This window comes from Natator depressus, chromosome 2, assembly GCF_965152275.1.
Source record: "Natator depressus isolate rNatDep1 chromosome 2, rNatDep2.hap1, whole genome shotgun sequence".
Lineage (NCBI taxonomy): Eukaryota > Metazoa > Chordata > Testudines > Cheloniidae > Natator > Natator depressus.
In genome coordinates this window covers 154,774,550-154,793,726 of record NC_134235.1, presented here as the reverse complement: position 1 = coordinate 154,793,726, position 19,177 = coordinate 154,774,550, and the positions used below count along the sequence as shown (strand labels likewise).

Sequence of the window (19,177 nt, the reverse complement as noted above, 5' to 3'; positions counted from 1 at the left end):
TCCTTTCAGCAACTTTCATACAGACATTTCTTTATTGATTGTAATTTGTAACATAATATCCTGCGTAAGAATCTTTTCCCCCCTCACAATGCCCACAACTTGTTAGTCAACAATAATAACTCTATTTTTAACTTTTGATTGAACTGCCAGGAAGTCAGCATGCCAGAACTGAGTAATAGCTCTGTGATCTTATTGCTGTCATTAAACTTGCCTTTCCCTACTGTTTGTTACCTCCTCTCATTCCATTGGGCCAGATCTTGGGTGCTAGCTGTGTTGCACCTGGTAGAGCTCTGTGGAAAGGGGGAACATAAAGGAAGCTATGGAACATATTTGTATTGCCCAGATCCCAATGCCCCTGGGTACCAGTCTGATCTGTTGTGCAAAATAAAGCTGTCTCATGGGCCATTTCAGTCTATGAGCTATTCTAGCTGTGTGGGATCAGCCTGATGTTATATCTCTTTGACTATGCCCCCTTTTCACTGGTCATGCCCTCAGCTTACCCTCTACATCAGTGGCAAAAGGAGGGGAGGAGGAATAGCATAAAGCCAGCTGTGGAAGCCTGATACTGGCCAGGAATTTCCCCCAGCCAGGGGAATCCCCAGGAAGCCTGTTAAGCTGGGGCAAAGCACCCTTAGCAGGACCAGAATCTGGAGCATCATGTCTAAAATTAGAATATATGTTGTTTGGAGATCATGTATTTTTATTTTGATTGCAAATCACCTAGGCTAGCATATTGTTGGTTGTTGTTAAAATAAGAAATGGTAATGAATATGATGAGTAGAGCTGGTTGGGAATTTTTCAACAAAACTTGGAAAATGCTGGTTTGTCAAAACCAAAACTTTTCATGCAAAATGGTTGGTTTCAACAAATTTCTCGTTTTGAAAAAAATGTTTTAAAATTGTGAAAACAGTTTCCGTATTTCCAAAATATTCAGATTTTTTGTTCATGAAAATTTTCAAGATTTTGACATTTTATCCTGATTCAGGATGGGAAAAATGTTGGAAAACTCAACAGTTCTTACTGGATGAGATTTTTTGTGGCTCGCTCTAATTACGTTGTTTGTCTGGAAAGTAAAGTCATTCAGCTCTGGTATATTGTTCAGCACTGAAGTGGTAAAACCCCTCTTGTTATGCACTGTTGCTCTAAAAAAGCAACAGGGAATGAAGGTTAGTAAGACTTTCAAATCCTTGTTAAACAATGTCATGCTCTTATAACTCGGAAGATCGACAATGATAGGATGGATCACATGTTCAAATTTATTCTGCTGTCAGCTCAAAAGCAGATCACTAAACATACAAAGTGCTGTGAGAGGTGCAACTTTATATTAGATGATAAAAGATCTGCTTTTAATTATTTATTACAGTTCAATAGAGGGGCAAAGTAGGTTTCATATAGACTAGCAAAACTTTTAGAAGAACAAAAACAGATATGGAAAGTGGGAGAGTGGGAGAAATAAAATGAGCAAACTACTGTGAAGGAGCAGTTATAAAAGGTTAAGCTGTATGTTTGTATTTTCCAGCATTCCCAGGAAACTCGTTGCCAACATCCCACCAAGGAATAAGAATGGATGAAACAGTAAGCCATTGTGAGAGATGTCTTGCATCCATAATACATCCATTCTGACATATGCTTGTACATGAGTTTATTTAGATATTTTTGCAGCATGGGGCTCTGATTTATCAAAGCACTTAAGCACGTGGCTAACTGTGGTTTTAATGGGACTACATATGTTCTCAAAGTTAAGCATGTGGTTATCTGCTTTGCCCAATCAGACCCTTAGGTTTAGGTAGATGACTATCCATATCTAAACAGCAGAATGTTAAAGACAAGTGTATGAGGTGATACAGGAATGGCTGCTAGACATATTGGTTTGGGTATATAAATGCACAGGTTCAATGATAAATAATGTCTTCCTCCTATTTGCATGAAGATTCGGAATTATTGCAACTACAGACATGTTAGTGCATTTGTACCAGGAAGTATTCAGAAAAAAAACATCAAATTGTTGTCTCTTTATTCCTTTCCCCAGCAACAAATACTTAAGTCAAACAAATCTGATTAAAATGATCAGAGACTTAGGATCACCCTGGTGTTGAAATTAAGTTTAATTTCCCTTTAAGGCAAGGTTAAAGTGTTCTCATTATGGGTATTAAGATTTTTTAATGTTTAATTTCCACTGAATTGAAATTTATGGTTCCAATGAAGATCTCATAAGGGAATACTATATAAAATTTTCTTTATCCTTCTAAATGATTTTGTGTCTCAGAAATTTCTGTGGGTCATTAGAGTAGCAGCCGTGTTAGTCTGTATTCTACATGCCTCCAGCTTTCACCCAGATCACATCACACGATCCATTGTCTACAGCCAAGCTCTACGATACAACTGCATTTGCTCCAACCCCTCAGACAGAGACAAACACCTACAAGATCTCTATCAAGCATTCTTACAACTACAATACCCACCTGCTGAAGTGAAGAAACAGATTGACAGAGCCAGAAGATACAATTGACAATACCCAGAAGTCATCTACTACAGGACAGGCCCAACAAAGAAAATAACAGAACGCCACTAGCCATCACCTTCAGCCCCCAACTAAAACCTCTCCAACGCATCATCAAGGATCTACAACCTATCCTGAAGGACGACCCATCACTCTCACAGATCTTGGGAGACAGGCCAGTCCTTGCTTACAGACAGCCCCCCAACCTGAAGCAAATACTCACCAGCAACCACACACCACACAACAGAACCACTAACCCAGGAACCTATCCTTGCAACAAAGCCCGTTGCCAACTGTGTCCACATATCTATTCAGGGGACACCATCATAGGGCCTAATCACATCAGCCACACTATCAGAGGCTTGTTCACCTGCACATCCACCAATGTGCCAGCAATGCCCCTCTGCCATGTACATTGGTCAAACTGGACAGTTTCTATGTAAAAGAATAAATGAACACAAATCAGACGTCAAGAATTATAACATTCAAAAACCAGTCGGAGAACACTTCAATCTGTTTGGTCACTCGATTACAGACCTAAAAGTGGCAATTCTTCAACAAAAAAAACTTCAAAAACAGACTCCAACGAGAGACTGCTGAATTGGAATTAATTTGCAAACTGAATACAATTAACTTAGGCTTGAATAGGGACTGGGAGTGGATGGGTCATTACACAAAGTAAAACTATTTCCCCATGTTTATTCCCCCCCACACACACACACACACACTGTTCCTCAGACGCTCTTGTCAACTGCTGGAAATGGCCCACCTTGATTATCACTACAAAAGGTTTTCTTCCCCCTCCCCCCACTCTCCTGCTGCTATTAGCTCATCTTAAGTGATCACTCTCATTACAGTGTGTGTGGTAATACCCATTGTTTCACGTTCTCTGTGTATATAAATCTCCCCACTGTATTTTCCACTGAATGCATCCGAGGAAGTGAGCTGTAGCTCATGAAAGCTTGTGCGCAAATAAATTTGTTAGTCTCTAAGGTGCCACAAGTCCTTCTTTTCTTTTTGTGGGTCATTAGTTTTTATGTTGTACGCTGTGTTCAGTTGTGGACTAATTTTTTATGTGTTACTCACTTTGTTAATGGTGTTAGTTTCAGTAAGGATTTCCCCATCTTAAAGAACATTAAAAAGAATGAAGAACGCCGCTCATCTAGAATGTACTTGTGTAATTGACTTATTAGAAGTTTACTGTTGGGCATACACTTGCAAGATTTTTTGCATTTCTTTTCAAAATGAATCTTGGTGCAAAAGAGAAGCTATTTAATTGTAAAAAGAAAAAAGAAAAGGAGTACTTGTGGCACCTTAGAGACTAACCAGTTTATTTGAGCATGAGCTTTCGTGAGCTACAGCTCACTTCACTTTTCTTTTTTCTTTTTGCGAATACAGACTAACATGGCTGTTACTCTGAAACCTGTCATTATTTAATTGTGATATAATAATATTCCAGCTTCAGTAAACATCCTTTCCTCACATATTTGTTATACTTTAGAGTTACATTATGGCTTGTCCCACAAGGTTGGCTGGAGCAGAGGATGAAACATGCAGACAACCTCTACTCTACCCAACCCCCAGACCTAACGACTGGTGCAAGCCTCAGCAGGAATACTGGACCTGTGCTTCCAGACAGCTCTACAGTTTTAGTATTAGGCGTGAAGTGTATTTGTCTCATCTGTCTCCTACTAATCTCTGTAAATTTTAAAGTGATATTTGGGTATTTTTTTTTACCAAAAATGTAAACCAGTAGGATAAAATATGTAGCCTTACTAAGATATATTCAAGTGGAGTAATTTTGTTTTAGTTGCTGTGTCACATTCCCTTTAAAACAAACCCCTGTAGCTAACATGCATATGCTGTGAGGTCTTTGACTGTCTGGGTAATTCTAGTGTTGAAATTCCTCTCATTTCCTCCACCCTGTTGAACGCTGTAACATATGGAACCACAAAGTTGCTTGCCACTTAGAGATCTTTTAAATGGCTCAGTTGCAGTACCTTCAAAAGTGGATTTTTCTAACATGCATTCTTCAAAGCAGAACTACATCTCCATATCATCATAATCATCAAAAAAAAATCTTACCTTCCCACTATGAATTCTGTCAACACTGTGATGTTTTCGATAGGGACTGTTTGTAAAAGGGGCCTGCATCCTGCTATTTAGTGTGCTGGAAACACTTCAGCGTACAGGTGCATGAATAAATATTGATTTCATTCTTCATTGGTTTAGTTAGTAAACTAAAAGGTGACAACATTTTTGCTGAATAATTGTTCTTAAAAAATCCGAACATTGTATTAAACAAGTATACAACTCTTTGCAAGATACAGTGATTTTAGTAATCCAGAGTTGCTAATTGCTAGGATACTTTGACAGTCACTTACGTGCTTTGTTATGACACTGACATTTAAGAGTTATTATAAAAACCTTTTTATTGTCTAATAGTGCAGAGTTCCCACACAGGATAAAATTAAAGCCTTTAGAGGACCTGATCCTGCTTGCAGATATGTATGGCTATTCCTGATGCATCCACTCAAACCATCTATTCAAATACCAAACATTTTTGATGCATAGACACTCTACACACTGCACTGACTACTCCACAGCAAGCATTGGCTTTTTCAAGCCCCTTCCAAATCTCTCTTTGCCCCCGGCTTACAGAGCTAGAATGGAGGATCGATTAGAAGTGGGAAGAGTACACATCAACTTCCAGTAAAGATGTTCTAAGGATAAGACTCTAAAACTATCCACAGAAATTCCACAGCTGGAGCTCCTGGGCCCTGAGTAAGCACTGTAGGATTTGGCCTCTAGAGCCCAAACTGGTGACATGCTGAGCACTCTTCATTCCTATTCACTTTGGACCTGAACTTGCAACTTGGACATAAATAGGAGTTTTGCCATTGATTTAAATGGGATGTGGAGGATGCTCAGCACCTGACAGGATCAGGCTTATAGTTTGCACGTTTCATTACTTACAGAAAGGCATAATCTTGCCCGGTGCTGAGCACCCTTAATTCCATTTAAGTCAATGAACCAAACCCCAAGGCTCTTAAATCAGATAAAATTCCAGTGAAGCTAGTGGGAATTTGTCTGAGTTGAGACTGAGACAAAAACAAGTAAAGACCTCCAGATTTAGTTGGTGTTGTAAGTATCCAGTTTCCCACTATTGTTAAGTGTCATCAGTTGATCTTTGACCCCAATAGATGCTTTTGACCATGCACTGTTTGTTAGCTAACACGCTGGGGAGATCAGTATGTTTTTCTGTCTCCCTTCCCTCTCCCCCATCCTGTATGCATTCTTCTCTTCTCTTCTCTTCTCTTCTCTTCTCTTCTCTTCTCTTCTTTTCTCTAGTAGTTCTGTGCTGGGTTGGTGCTGGTGCTGGCTCCTTTCTTCTACTGGCACTAGTAGGGAGATATAGCCGGTGAAAGTCCCCTTTGATCTCAGAGTTGATTTTGTCTTCTGTTGCGGCGGGGTGATGTCAGTGATAACGTCCGATGTGCAAGTGCATGGGTATGTTGGGAATTTATTAGTTTGAAGCATGGTGATATGGTGTACCAACCCCACACTGGGTCAGAAGGAGTTAATGAGAGCCTCAGAAGTCAGTCAGCCTACCCCACCCACTACATGCGTGGCAGGTATCAAGCTTGGAGGGAGGGGCTAAAAGGGCGAACCTGGCTCAGGTGGGGGCTTACCAGGAGAGAAAGTGAGGACAAGCAGATTGCTGGCTTTCACTCAGCGAGCTGAACTGCTGGCAGACAGAGCCTTCCTGAAGGGAAATAGGCTTGCAGCAGGGAGCCCCCAGCAGTGGTGAAGGAAAGCTGGGGCAGGGAGTCTGCCTAGGGTTCCCTGTGCTGATGGCAGAAGATTCCTGCAGGGTCAGGGATTGCCCTTCAAGGCGTGTAGAGAAATCTCTCCTTCAGCAAAGTAGCTGGGTGGCAGAAAAAAGCTCTGCAGTGAGCCTGGGGAAGAGGCTTAGAGAGAGAGAGGATCTGATACACAGTGAACTGAGGAGAAGGTTGTGGCAAGAGCCCAAGATAGGAAGTGGTCCAGGGAGATGTCAAGGGGTTTGTTTATTAAAAAATTGCTGGACCAGAAGCCAGTGGAGCTGGAGGGTATGGGTTCCTCTACCAGCCCATCAAGGAGGGTGGAATAGTGGACACCCCTGACAAGGGGTATGCATTTCAAAACTCCCTGAAACCACTGGTATGGCTTAAGGAGTTCAGAGTTGGACTGAAGGCCCAGCATGAAGCTGAAGGACTATTAGCTGTTGGATTACTGGTTTACCCCAGAAGGGGTTGGACTGTATGTGGCCTCGCTGGAAGGCTGAGTCAAAGGAAGAAGCAGACCACTGCTGCACCAGAGTGGCTGTCAGGAGGAATGCAAATGGAGGAGAGCCCACTATGCCACTCCCAGCCAGAAGGGTGCATGTGGGCTAGTAAGTCGCACTTTTACGGACGTCATGGGGGTTGGGATGGGCAGTTCTGAAATCTTGAGTTGAAGGAGGAGGGGATAGTATTTCTAAAGCTACATGGAGTACATTAAACTAATGGCTTCTCAGGATGCCCAAAACTGCTGCTACTTACCCTGGGAAAACCTGTAGCTTATAAAATTATAGATAGGTAGAAAACCTTCCCTCCTCTCCAAGTTCCTTGCAACAGCAGACTTGCTGTCCTGCCCCACATATCTGGCAGCAAACTGGGAGTGTTTGCCTAAATACAATTTTTCCTTTTTTTTTTTTCCGGTTCTTCCGGTGGCAGATTTTGCAGCGTTTGATCATTGTTCTCTGCCCAATTTCAGAAAGTGAACACCCCAAATTTAACAACTGTAACAAAACTAAAAAGGGAACAAAAATATAAAATGGCGATAAATATTTATGTAGGTGCACTAGCTCCGTACTGTCGATCCAGATAATGTAGTGCGGGCTCTGACCTTATTGCCAGGACTTAGGCTGTATGTTAGTGAACCCCAAGGTTTCAAACCCTGTAGGAAGAGCTCAAATAACTATTGTACACCTATAGACCAAGAACTCTGAATTTAAGGCATAGGCTGAGGAGATGGGGGAGAGGCCACAGGGGCTATGGCCCAAGTAATTTTTGGCCTGTCACAGGTCAATTTGGGGCAGGGTCTCCAGCAGAGCCAGGAAGGAGGCGGTGTGTTGCATTGCATGGGGAAGACCCCTGCCTGCACACTGGTGAGAGCCAACAGGCCGGAGTGGAGAGGCAGGCCAGCACCATAGCACAGGAGTCATTGTGGGGGGGGAGGGAGGGTTAGCACAGATTGGGTACATCTTTCAGCACCTCCCCACCCCAACACACACACAAGGCTTTCCACCCACTGGAAGCAGGACACAACCCCTCGCCTCATGGCCCCTCCACTTTAAATGGTGCTTCACACCCCAATTTAAAGAAACTGTTCATCCATTGTTCCCCACAGTTCATTCCCAAACAATGTAACTCTCCTCAGCACTCCCGTCTTCCCCCTTTGTTCTATTCATCCCTATTTTTGAAGATATACAGCAATCCATTTCCTGATCCCATCCCTTCTCTGCATCTGCCATGCTTTCCCCTACCCACCTTTGCACTACCATGAAGGACACATTCACAGATCTGCACTTTGTGCTTCACAGGGAGTGTGCAACCCTTGGGTGGCTCTCCCCAAATCCTGTCTCCCCTTAGACAGTAGATTCATACCGGTTGCATGACTCATGACTGCAGAGGTGGGAGCTGGATTAGCCTCTTTATGAAGAGTGAGGAACAACAGTCCTCACTATGCCATTTTTAAAAATCAGAATATGTAAAGTATATATTTTTCTGTGGACTATGTATGGACTTAAAGTTAGCAGGAGTTTGCACAGCTCCATTATGATTCTGAGTAATGCAATCTAGTTCTTGTGGTCACTGAAAGGATAATACTTTATTATGGAGTGATAAGGCTGTCTCTTAACTATTAAGAAGCTACTACTTCTCCATAATTGTGGGCCTGATCCTCTAATTCTTGCACACCCAAAACTCTTAGGGAATACAGGATTGTGTCTTTCACTGGGGTCCAGTATCATCTGTGTTACATTATTTAATTTTCATTGTGTAAGTGTTGAACTAATGAATGCATACTTGTGTTTGCATTATTTCTGGTAATGGATTCCCCAGGAAACCAAGGGTGGGGGGAAACGTGAGAAATGCAGCCGGTTTGCTTGACCTCATTTTGACTCTTCTTTGCTACCAATACCGCTACGTACATGTAGAAAGAACAATTGCAGCTAAAGTCTGTAACACATATTTGTGTTTAACTTTTTAAAATTGTCTTTAAGTTATGGTGCAGTGGTTGCTAGCAAAGAAAACTGCACCCACATATGTTGTTTGAGATAGCTTTCAATTTTTGAAGGTATGGGCTACGTAAAAATGCTTTGAATAATGACCCTCACAACATACTTACTAAACTGACAAACACTGTAAAGTGTGCTGTACGGCATTATGAATGTAGCTTCTCATTCTCATTTAAAAATAATATTTACTGTTAAATGCCTGACCAAAAAAGAAAGCAGACTTACTGGTAAATATTGGCCAAACCCTTTCATCATTATTCATGCACTCCTAGTGTCTATATTCCTGCCATCCCTGCTTTATGTTGCTTCTAGTCCATTTCATACTATGTACTGGTGCCAGTCGCTGAAAAAATACTCAGAAATGTTAGCTTAGATTTCTTTGTATAATAATATTTCAAACGAATAGATAGAAATCCATGTTTTGATATCAACATTCCTAGTGCAGCTTTAACAAAAGTCATGCCATGGAGTCAACCATTCGATTTCATCTCATGCTATAATGTCCACCATTAGTACTTTGGGTTCCAAAAGACTCATGCCAACATGTCTCGTTCCAGCATCAGTGGGATCTGTAACTACAGTATGACGTACTGGCTCTTCAACCAGATGTTGGACTGAAAAATTATATATTTCCCTTTCTTTCAACTCTTAATAACTATGAGTTGGGGGGGGGGGGGTTGGTCTGAAAAGAGCTACAAGCAATTGTTACTTATGATTCCATAGAGAAGTTATGTAGGACAACATGCTGTTGCACCAGGGCTGAATCATGTTAGCAATTTAGAAAGTATGCCTGAATATGATATAGTCATGGGTCTTGCTTGGATCCTAGTGCACTATGACTGTATGTTGAAGATGACGATCCTTTTCTGAACGCTCTATAATCCCCTATTTGCCACATGATTACCTCTTTGTAGAGCTACTGAAGCTGCCTTTCTCCTAAAAATGACTTTTCAAAAATGTGTTTGTTTCTGATTATATTCTTGAAATTTCCTACTTCTAAGAAGAAACTGTACTTACATTTTAAGAGGTGTACTATAGTTCTACAGGACTGCCAACAGAAATGTCCATTTCCTCAAACTCTAAATGATTGTTTGTAATTTTTCATTTTACCTTTAGTGGACCGTACCTGCTGTGAACAACTTTTGTCCTTCCAGGTGGGGAGTCCTTTAAAATTAGTGTATATTTCAGTGATTAACATTGGATTTTAGCTGAATGACTCAGAATGATTTTAGAGAGAGATGGAAGGAGGAAGTTGCCAACCAGCAGTACTGATGTTTGGCACCAAACTGAGACAAATGTGGAAAGTTAATAAAAGAGAATTTAAGGGCTTGTCTTCATTGCAGTGTTAGCTTGAGGTATAACTTTAGTGAGGCTCCTAACGAAACTTCCATCCACACATGAAAATTTCTAACTCTACTTAAAGTGATGCTTTAAACTCAATCTAGCCGGTCCACCAGGGGATATGGGTTGAAGTTCGAATGTTACTGACACTCCAACTAGTAATGCAGTGGGGACCCAGCTACTCTGTGCTGCCGATAGAATCACTTTGTGTTGCTAATCCAATTACTTTGTGTAATTCCAGTGTTGTTTTGCAGTGTGGCCACTCTTTGGGGAGCTAGGCTAACCTTGAGAGGAGTTAACTCAAGTTGTAGATAACTTGAGCTACCACTGCACTGAAGATGAGCCCTGAATTGATTACTGTCGGCTAAGTAAAATGTGAGGGGAGACTTTCAGGGTTTGGGATGCATAGGGGTACAAATTAAAAGTGTCTGGTGGAAGCTTCACTTTTTAAATTTTGGGGGAAACTTAATTTCAGCTAATGCAATGCAGTGTCTATGCCTAAAATGGTCTAAATGGATAATTAGACCTACAGAGCCTAAACTGTATTGTCAAAATTCTTCTTACTGTGCAATTAAATATTTTAAGCAGATCTGCTCAGTTTACTCACAGGTGTGCATCCATTGATTACTCAGGTGAGTACGGTGAGCAGGATTGGACACTTTATTTTCTTTTAGTGCTCAGAGCAGTTAGATTTACTTTTCAAAAGACAAAGCAGTCAAAAATTGCTTGTGGCTAATTTCATTTTAAATATGTTTTCCATAGTAAATCCAAACTGGTAATGCAACATGGCCTTTTAAAAAGGGCCCAGCCCTGTCCCTAGTGAAGCCAGTAGGTATTTTGCCATTGACTTAAATTCAAGCAGGGTGAGACTTCTTTATAAAAATCCCCTCAACTTACAGGGCAAGACTCACTAAAGTCAACAAGTCTATTTACGCCCATGAGACAAGCAGGACTTGACCTGTGATGAATTCATGTAAATATTTTGATATAGGGTTGGATCATTAATTTACTTTTTCAATAGACAATAAATATACTATATTATGTTCATGCTGACTGTATACCACTTCCCTCTACTTGGATGGATTCAGATCTGGTCAGGTCTGTTCATGATTATCCTCTAGTGGATTTATATCTCATATATTACAAACAGGGAATGATAGGTTCTCCTGTATTTCACTGATGCATAGAGTTTAAGGCCAGAAGAGAGATCATTAGATCACCTAGTCTGACCATCTGTTTATCACAGGGCCTTAACTTTCACCCAGTTGCCTCTGTATTGAGCCCAATAACTTGTGTTTGACTAAAGCATATCTTCCAGAATGGCATCTTGAATTGAAGACCTCAGTAAATGGAGAAGCCACTGCTTTGGGAGCTTGTTCCAATGTTTAATCACCCGCATTGTTAAAAATTGTGTCTTGTTTCCCTTTTGAATATATCTGGTTTCAGCTTCCAGGCTTTGGTTCTTGTTGTGCCTTTCTCTGCTAGATTAGAGCTGTTTCAAATAGTGTAGGCCAGTGTTTCTAGAGCAAAAGCTTCAGGGTTCAATACACCTGTGTGTCTGTGTGAGTTTAAATTGGTGATTATAACATATGCAGGTATATTATTACAGATTAAATACAAACTACTGTCTCCTCACCCCTAAAGTTGTTCTCTCCAGGTCAGGGTTGAGGCATATTGGAAGGGGATTGTAGCCTTATTGCCTATTTCTTTTGACTATGTTTGTAATTGTATAATTTAGCAGTAGGACAGCTACTAATTTGTCAGATAAGGTACCAGAACATCTGAAAACAAGATGCTCAGCTAAAATATGTCAGAATTATTAAAAAGATCTGCAGTTTTAGGTTTATAGATTTTTTTTGTCTGTGTTCAGTCATATTAATAGACCAGAAGTGTGTTAACCAGAAAATATGTTTGTTTTATTCTGAATCAAGTTTTATGTATGTTTTTTGCAAAAAATTGTTTAATACTACAGAAATTAATGAAGACCTTTAAATCCATATTCTATACTGTAAGCATGGATACTGTATTCAAATTATGCAAAAAGAACAGCACGTCCTGGCATTCAAATTCTTTAGGGATATGGTAATCTCATAATAACCAAATACCCTGCAGTAATTTTATCATTGTAATAAAACATTACTAAAACTGTGAGAGAGAAAGTGTGTAGAAAAAAGATGAGATTGGTCATTTGGAACAATTCGTCTTCAGTATGTTAATCTATTTCTTTAGATGTTTCAATCAAACATTTTGAATATTTCTCAATGAATTTACTTCTAGAAATGAAGATATATTACAGGTGAGACCCAGATTAGAGGTGAGACAAAATTTAGGTATGGTCATAATTAAGTTACACTTTGGGACAAATTATTATTCTTAAAATAGGGTGGAAAATAAAGGGTTGATTTTGTTTTTGTTTTGTTCTGTTTACCATACTGAAAAAGGTAGTCATTAGGTAAGAATGTTGAACAGATTGTTGGCGATGAATGATGTTCCTTCTCTGTCTACAGGGTTTACACAACTGGGGGCAGGTTTTCAAAAGAGCTGAGTACCCACTGAGGCACATAAATAAAGGCCAGATTTTCAAACAGCAACTCCTGATATTACACCTATGCCCAGATTTGCAAAAGAAGTCAGTACCCAACTTGAAAATGTGGCCACTTATTTTGCTACCTATGGGAGCTGAGCTCTTTTGAAAACCTGGCCTGTAGGGCTTGATTCTACAAAGATGATACATGGTAAAACTCACTCAATAGTGTAGTTGAAGGTAAACAAAGTTTACCCACTTCTCATATGGGGAATATGGCATTTAATTTAGGTTAGTTTACCTACTTCTTTTTTCTTTTTTACCATTACACCATTGATCTCCCTGTTCCTGCAATGCACTGTCCATTGAAGGGGAGACGCAGCCCTTTGGGAACAATCTTTGTTACCACTGTTCCCCTCCATAGAGTTTCCCCATAGGGGACAACTTGAAAACCCATCAGATTTCTGTGTGAGTGGCCTCAAAGACCGAATCTGCAGACTCTTTTGACTCTCCTGGCCCTTTCCCCTTTTCAGTTATCACTTTTTGAGTAGCAGTATGTAGTGCTGCAATCAAGGCAGAATAAGAGGACCAGATATTCCAGTCCACCATGAACCCTTTCCCTAACCATGTGTGTTAGGAAAATATGAGCTCTTCACAGTCCCTTTGATTCAGTTGTTCCTCCGAGACTGTTGCTGAAATTTACTTACCGATAAAATGGTCCTCCAGTCCTCTCCCCCAGTCCTATAAGGAGATTAAAATAGCTCTGATTATAATAGTAGAATTCTGACTGGGGAAATCCCTGTTCTTCCTAATGATTTCCACGTAGCCAAGAAGCAAAAAAGAAATCCACAGTACTTTTTTGGCAGTGCCCTTTAGTCTTATACAGAATATTGTTATAGGGCTTTTTTTTTCTTTTAATACTTGTTATGTAATGGCATGTTGAGTACACTGCTGATTTTTCTCTGAATAGCTTCCTGGGTAATATAGATGGCATGCCCATGTCAGATATAGTAATGTGCCAATTAAGTGGTGTTTAGATCCAGATTAAGTTTAGGCCAGGATTCAGGTTCAAGGCTGAATCAGGGCCAAGATTCAGGTTTGGAATCAACAGTACTGAACAGCAAAAATCTCAAACTTCTGACTGATCTCACATCTTGAATTCTGGAAATTTTGTGAGGTCAGCTGTTCTTCTGAGATTTCTATTTCAAGCTTTTTTGATTCTGTCCACACCCATGTCAATAAATATTCCTCTTTGGTTTTGGATCTGATCAAGAATAAAAAAAAACAGTGGTGGATTTGGATCTAAGGGTTCTAATCTGAAACCCACATCTACCCATCTCTAATATATTGATATTTAGAAATGCAGTGAAAGTCTAAAATAGTGAAGTATGTTTTTCCACAAATCAGTTCACTAAAAGTGAAGTCTCATGACTAACCGGACGTAATATGACTCATTATTCATATTACATGAAACAGTCTACTGCACAGCTTTATTATGCCTGACCTCACTATAAGCAGGTACCACTGCAAATGTCAATTAATATTCTATACATTAAGTATACCTGATTTCCTGTAGCTTGTGTTAGATTAGGAGAAGAGACTCACTCACCGGAATATGTCGCATTCAGGTGAAAAAGGTGGTTTAAAACTTTTGACTTTCAAGTTTACCAAGTTTACATTACTTTTAACCAGATCACAGAATAGAATAATTTCAAAGCAAACTGAGCAGACGGTTGGTTAAGTTTAACGGAATGAATATAGAAGCTGTCTAATCAACTGTTACTTAGCTGTCAGGTTTAACACAGCAAACCTCTTCAATCTCTCACATGGCTAACAGTGTAAAAATGTAATTCAGACAGCTCACTTGTTCATTATACACTGGAGTTATGGGATAAGCCTGTGTTCAGAATTGGTGATAATATTTTGGCCCAGATGGTTTAGGAAATTATGCATTGATTCGCATAACTTTTTGTGTGGTAGGTCACTCTTAACTTTCAAACCCAGACAATTGTGTAACTTGAACAAAAGCAAGCTTCCCAATTTTTACTTCCCAGTGTGAATTAACCATTTGGCAATTCTGCATCTTATGGATTGCATTCCATTCTCCACACCACAGTTCCAGCTCTTATCAGTAGCCATACTGACTTTCTTCATATATACTTGACCCCTTTATATGGATTATTCTTTGCTGAATCACCTTCAGCTTTAAATTCAAAGGGGGGAATATGATTATATTTGTTCATTCTTCATATTTATGCTTTCTTCTAAGTAGTGTTACCAATACTACAGTGTACACTACATCAGAAAACCATTTTGCCCTGAATAATTTCTTACATTTGATTGAGAAGAGCACAAATGTACAAGATTACTGTGCTGAGGTTTTAGATTTAACTGCCTGCTTAAGAAAGGCTAGAGATGTGGTTGCTGGAAGACATTATGCCAGTTCAAGTTTATAACATTAATGATCAGGTGCCTCCTTTGAAAATATAGGATCAGATTCTCTGTCATTTTACTCTAGTGCTATGCTGGTAAAACTTCACTGGAATCTCACCAGTTTAGAACTGAAGTAAGAAGGAAAAATCAGGCCCAAATAAATATAATCTTTAAGGGAGTATATAAAGAGCCAAGAATTTTTGCTTTAGGAGATCTTAACTTGTTAGCCGGCATGGTGAGCACATAATAAAAGTTCATACCTAGGGTAAAATTCATGGTCATGCTTTCCCCAAAATGGAGACTTATGATCAGTCTTAGTATTATGGAATGATATGTTGGGTTGAGTGATTTACCCTATCTAGAAAAAATATTATTTCAGATGAATGAGGGGCTAGAACAATTTAATGATATATGACCTGACTCACTAAATGTGTGTATTTGGCTAGCCAACAATAAACCTTCGTTAGTCAGCATTCACTCTCCTGACAAATGCAATGTTGTCTACTTATAAATATTTACAGATAAGGTTGTTCCATGGGTTCTTAAACGGGGGGTCGGGATCCCTCAGGGGGTCCCAAGGTTATTACATGGGGGGTCGCGAGCTGTCAGCCTCCACCCCAAACCCCACTTTGCCTCCAGCATTTATAATGGTGTTAAATAAATAAAAAAGTGTTTTTAATTTATAAGGGGGGGGGTCGCACTCAGAGGATTGCTATGTGAAAGGGGTCACCAGTACAAAAGTTTGAGAACCACTGTATTCTGTATCTTTTGGTACTCTCCTTCTTCCCTTTCTATACCCTGCCCCCAACCCCAAAAATGTAGGGAGGATGTCTCTACTATGAGATCTAATACTATCAGAAAGTTAGCAGTTCTGTTTGTAAGTGTTTTGAATGCAAGGAGTGAATATAATTGTTGTCAGAGTCTGTTAGTAGAGATATTCTAGACAAAATTTTCTCATCCACTTTGGTCACGTAATTGTTAAGATACAGTTTTCTCAATAAAATGACTTCTGTAGGCAATGCTTTCCTCCTTCAGGAAGAAAGGACACATTAAAGCATTGTTGACTGAATGAATAGTTTTCTGTTTCAAGCTCTCCCAGCAACATTAGCAGTCAGCAGAAATAAATGAACAAATGTTAAACATAAACCCTTTTACACAGGGCTAGGTCTCCCTGGTACTATGGCTCTCTTATTTGGACTCTTTCTTAATCTACAAATCTGATTAAGAAAATCTTAACACATCAAGGAACACCCCTGATTCTTTGAAGCCTAATAGTGTAATATTAGTAACCCCAACCTAAAGACTTCACTTTCAGGTATCTAGGACTTAATAAATTGACTATGGCTATTGAAAGTTTAATTTCCTAGATGCATAATATGACATGTTTGAGAGTAACAGCCGTGTTAGTCTGTATTCGCAAAAAGAAAAGGAGTACTTGTGGCACCTTAGAGACTAACCAATTTATTTGAGCATAAGCTTTCGTGAGCTACAGCTCACTTCATCGGATGCATACTCTGGAAAGTGTAGAAGATCTTTTTATATACACACAAAGCATGAAAAAATACCTCCTCCCACCCCACTCTCCTGCTGGTAATAGCTTATCTAAAGTGATCACTCTCCTTACAATGTGTATGATAATCAAGGTGGGCCATTTCCAGCACAAATCCAGGGTTTAACAAGAACGTCTGGGGGGGGGGGTAGGAAAAAACAAGGGGAAATAGGTTACCTTGCATAATGACTTAGCCATTCCCAGTCTCTATTCAAGCCTAAGTTAATTGTATCCAATCGCAAATGAATTCCAATTCAACAGTTTCTCGCTGGAGTCTGGATTTGAAGTTTTTTTGTTGTAATATAGCAACTTTCATGTCTGTAATCGCGTGACCAGAGAGATTGAAGTGTTCTCCGACTGGTTTATGAATGTTATAATTCTTGACATCTGATTTGTGTCCATTTATTCTTTTACGTAGAGACTGTCCAGTTTGACCAATGTACATGGCAGAGGGGCATTGCTGGCACATGATGGCATAGATCACATTGGTGGATGTGCAGGTGAACGAGCCTCTGATAGTGTGGCTGATGTTATTAGGCCCTGTGATGGTGTCCCCTGAATAGATATGTGGGCACAGTTGGCAACGGGCTTTGTTGCAAGGATAGGTTCCTGGGTTAGTGGTTCTGTTGTGTGGTATGTGGTTGCTGGTGAGTATTTGCTTCAGTCTGGGGGGCTGTCTGTAGGCAAGGACTGGCCTGTCTCCCAAGATTTGTGAGAGTGTTGGGTCATCCTTCAGGATAGGTTGTAGATCCTTAGTAATGCGTTGGAGAGGTTTTAGTTGGGGGCTGAAGGTGACGGCTAGTGGCGTTCTGTTATTTTCTTTGTTAGGCCTGTCCTGTAGTAGGTGACTTCTGGGAACTCTTCTGGCTCTATCAATCTGTTTCTTCACTTCCGCAGGTGGGTACTGTAGTTGTAAGAATGCTTGATAGAGATCTTGTAGGTGTTTGTCTCTGTCTGAGGGGTTGGAGCAAATGCGGTTGTATCGCAGAGCTTGGCTGTAGACGATGGATCGTGTGGTGTGGTCAGGGTGAAAGCTGGAGGCATGTAGGTAGGAATAGCGGTCAGTAAGTTTCTGGTATAGGGTGGTGTTTATGCGACCATCGTTTATTAGCACTGTAGTGTCCAGGAAGTGGATCTCTTGTGTGGACTGGACCAGGCTGAGGTTGATGGTGGGATGGAAATTGTTGAAATCATGTTGAAGAAACAGATTGATAGAGCCAGAAGAGTTCCCAGAAGTCACCTACTACAGGACAGGCCTAACAAAGAAAATAACAGAACGCCACTGGCCGTCACCTTCAGCCCCCAACTAAAACCCCTATTTCCCCTTGTTTTTCCTTCCCCCCCCACCCCCCTCAGACGTTCTTGTTAAACCCTGGATTTGTGCTGGAAATGGCCCACCTTGATTATCATACACATTGTAAGGAGAGTGGTCACTTTAGATAAGCTATTACCAGCAGGAGAGTGGGTTTGTGTGGGGGGGGGGAGGTGAGAAAACCTGGATTTGTGCTGGAAATGGCCCACCTTGATTATCATACACATTGTAAGGAGAGTGATCACTTTAGATAAGCTATTACCAGCAGGAGAGTGGGGTGGGAGGAGGTATTTTTTCATGCTTTGTGTGTATATAAAAAGATCTTCTACACTTTCCAGAGTATGCATCCGATGAAGTGAGCTGTAGCTCATGAAAGCTTATGCTCAAATAAATTGGTTAGTCTCTAAGGTGCCACAAGTACTCCTTTTCTTTTTTCATAATATGACATAAAATTCATCTGCGATTTGACTTGCTCAGAAATGAGTATTGCTCCATAATTTTTCACAATTATTCGAAGGAAAGATACATGTATGACACTCATGCTTGGCCCAATCTTTATAGTTATGAACAGTATCTCAGGGAGGGAAGAGAGGAATCCATCATTCATCCTTCTTTACTTGCCTTTTTCCTAAATATTCAGTTTATTTAAATATAAAGCCTATGTTTCTTGTCTGATCTATTTTTAATAGCACATTTAATTACAAGAAAGGACAAACTGGTTGGACTACAGAATTTCTTCTGTAACCAGTAATCTTTTAATTGTATATTCAACTAATGTGCCAGACAGTGGCTGGCCCTTAAATGGGTGTGTGCAGAGGAAGAGGGCAGGAGGTAAGCTCCTGTTTTGCAGTACTAGTCAGTCCAGAGGGAGCAGGGAAGAAGCATGGATGTGGTGACAATGCTAAACCAATTCACTGGTTGGTTGCAGAGAAGTGGCTTAACCATATTAAGGGGGGTAGTCATAGCTGTGCTCCCCCTGTGTGCCCCCCAACATTTCTTCTAGGACAGGGTAGCTCTAAAACAGTGGTTCTCAAACTTTTGTACCGCTGACCCCTTTCACATAGCAAGCCTCTGAGTGCAACCTCCCCCTTATAAATTAAAAACACTTTTTAATGTATTTAACACCATTATAAATGCTGGAGGCAAAGTGGGGTTTGGGGTGGAAGCTGACAGCTCGCGACCCCCCATGTAATAAA

General features: G+C 40.3%; 1 protein-coding gene across 14 annotated transcripts in view; it reads left to right on the top strand.

Moving 5' to 3' along the window:
- Nucleotides 1–19,177, top strand: part of LOC141982806 (poly(rC)-binding protein 3-like) — a 714,223-nt gene that overhangs the window by 14,319 nt on the left and 680,727 nt on the right. The window contains exon 2 of one of the 14 annotated variants that reach the window (XM_074945175.1): nt 1,520–1,575. The exons of 12 other annotated variants lie outside the window; for them this stretch is intronic. The gene's annotated coding sequence lies outside the window, so the exon portion shown is untranslated. Of the gene's footprint in view, nt 1–1,519; nt 1,586–19,177 lie in introns of all 14 variants that reach the window. One more of the 14 variants, XM_074945176.1, reaches the window with a different exon arrangement.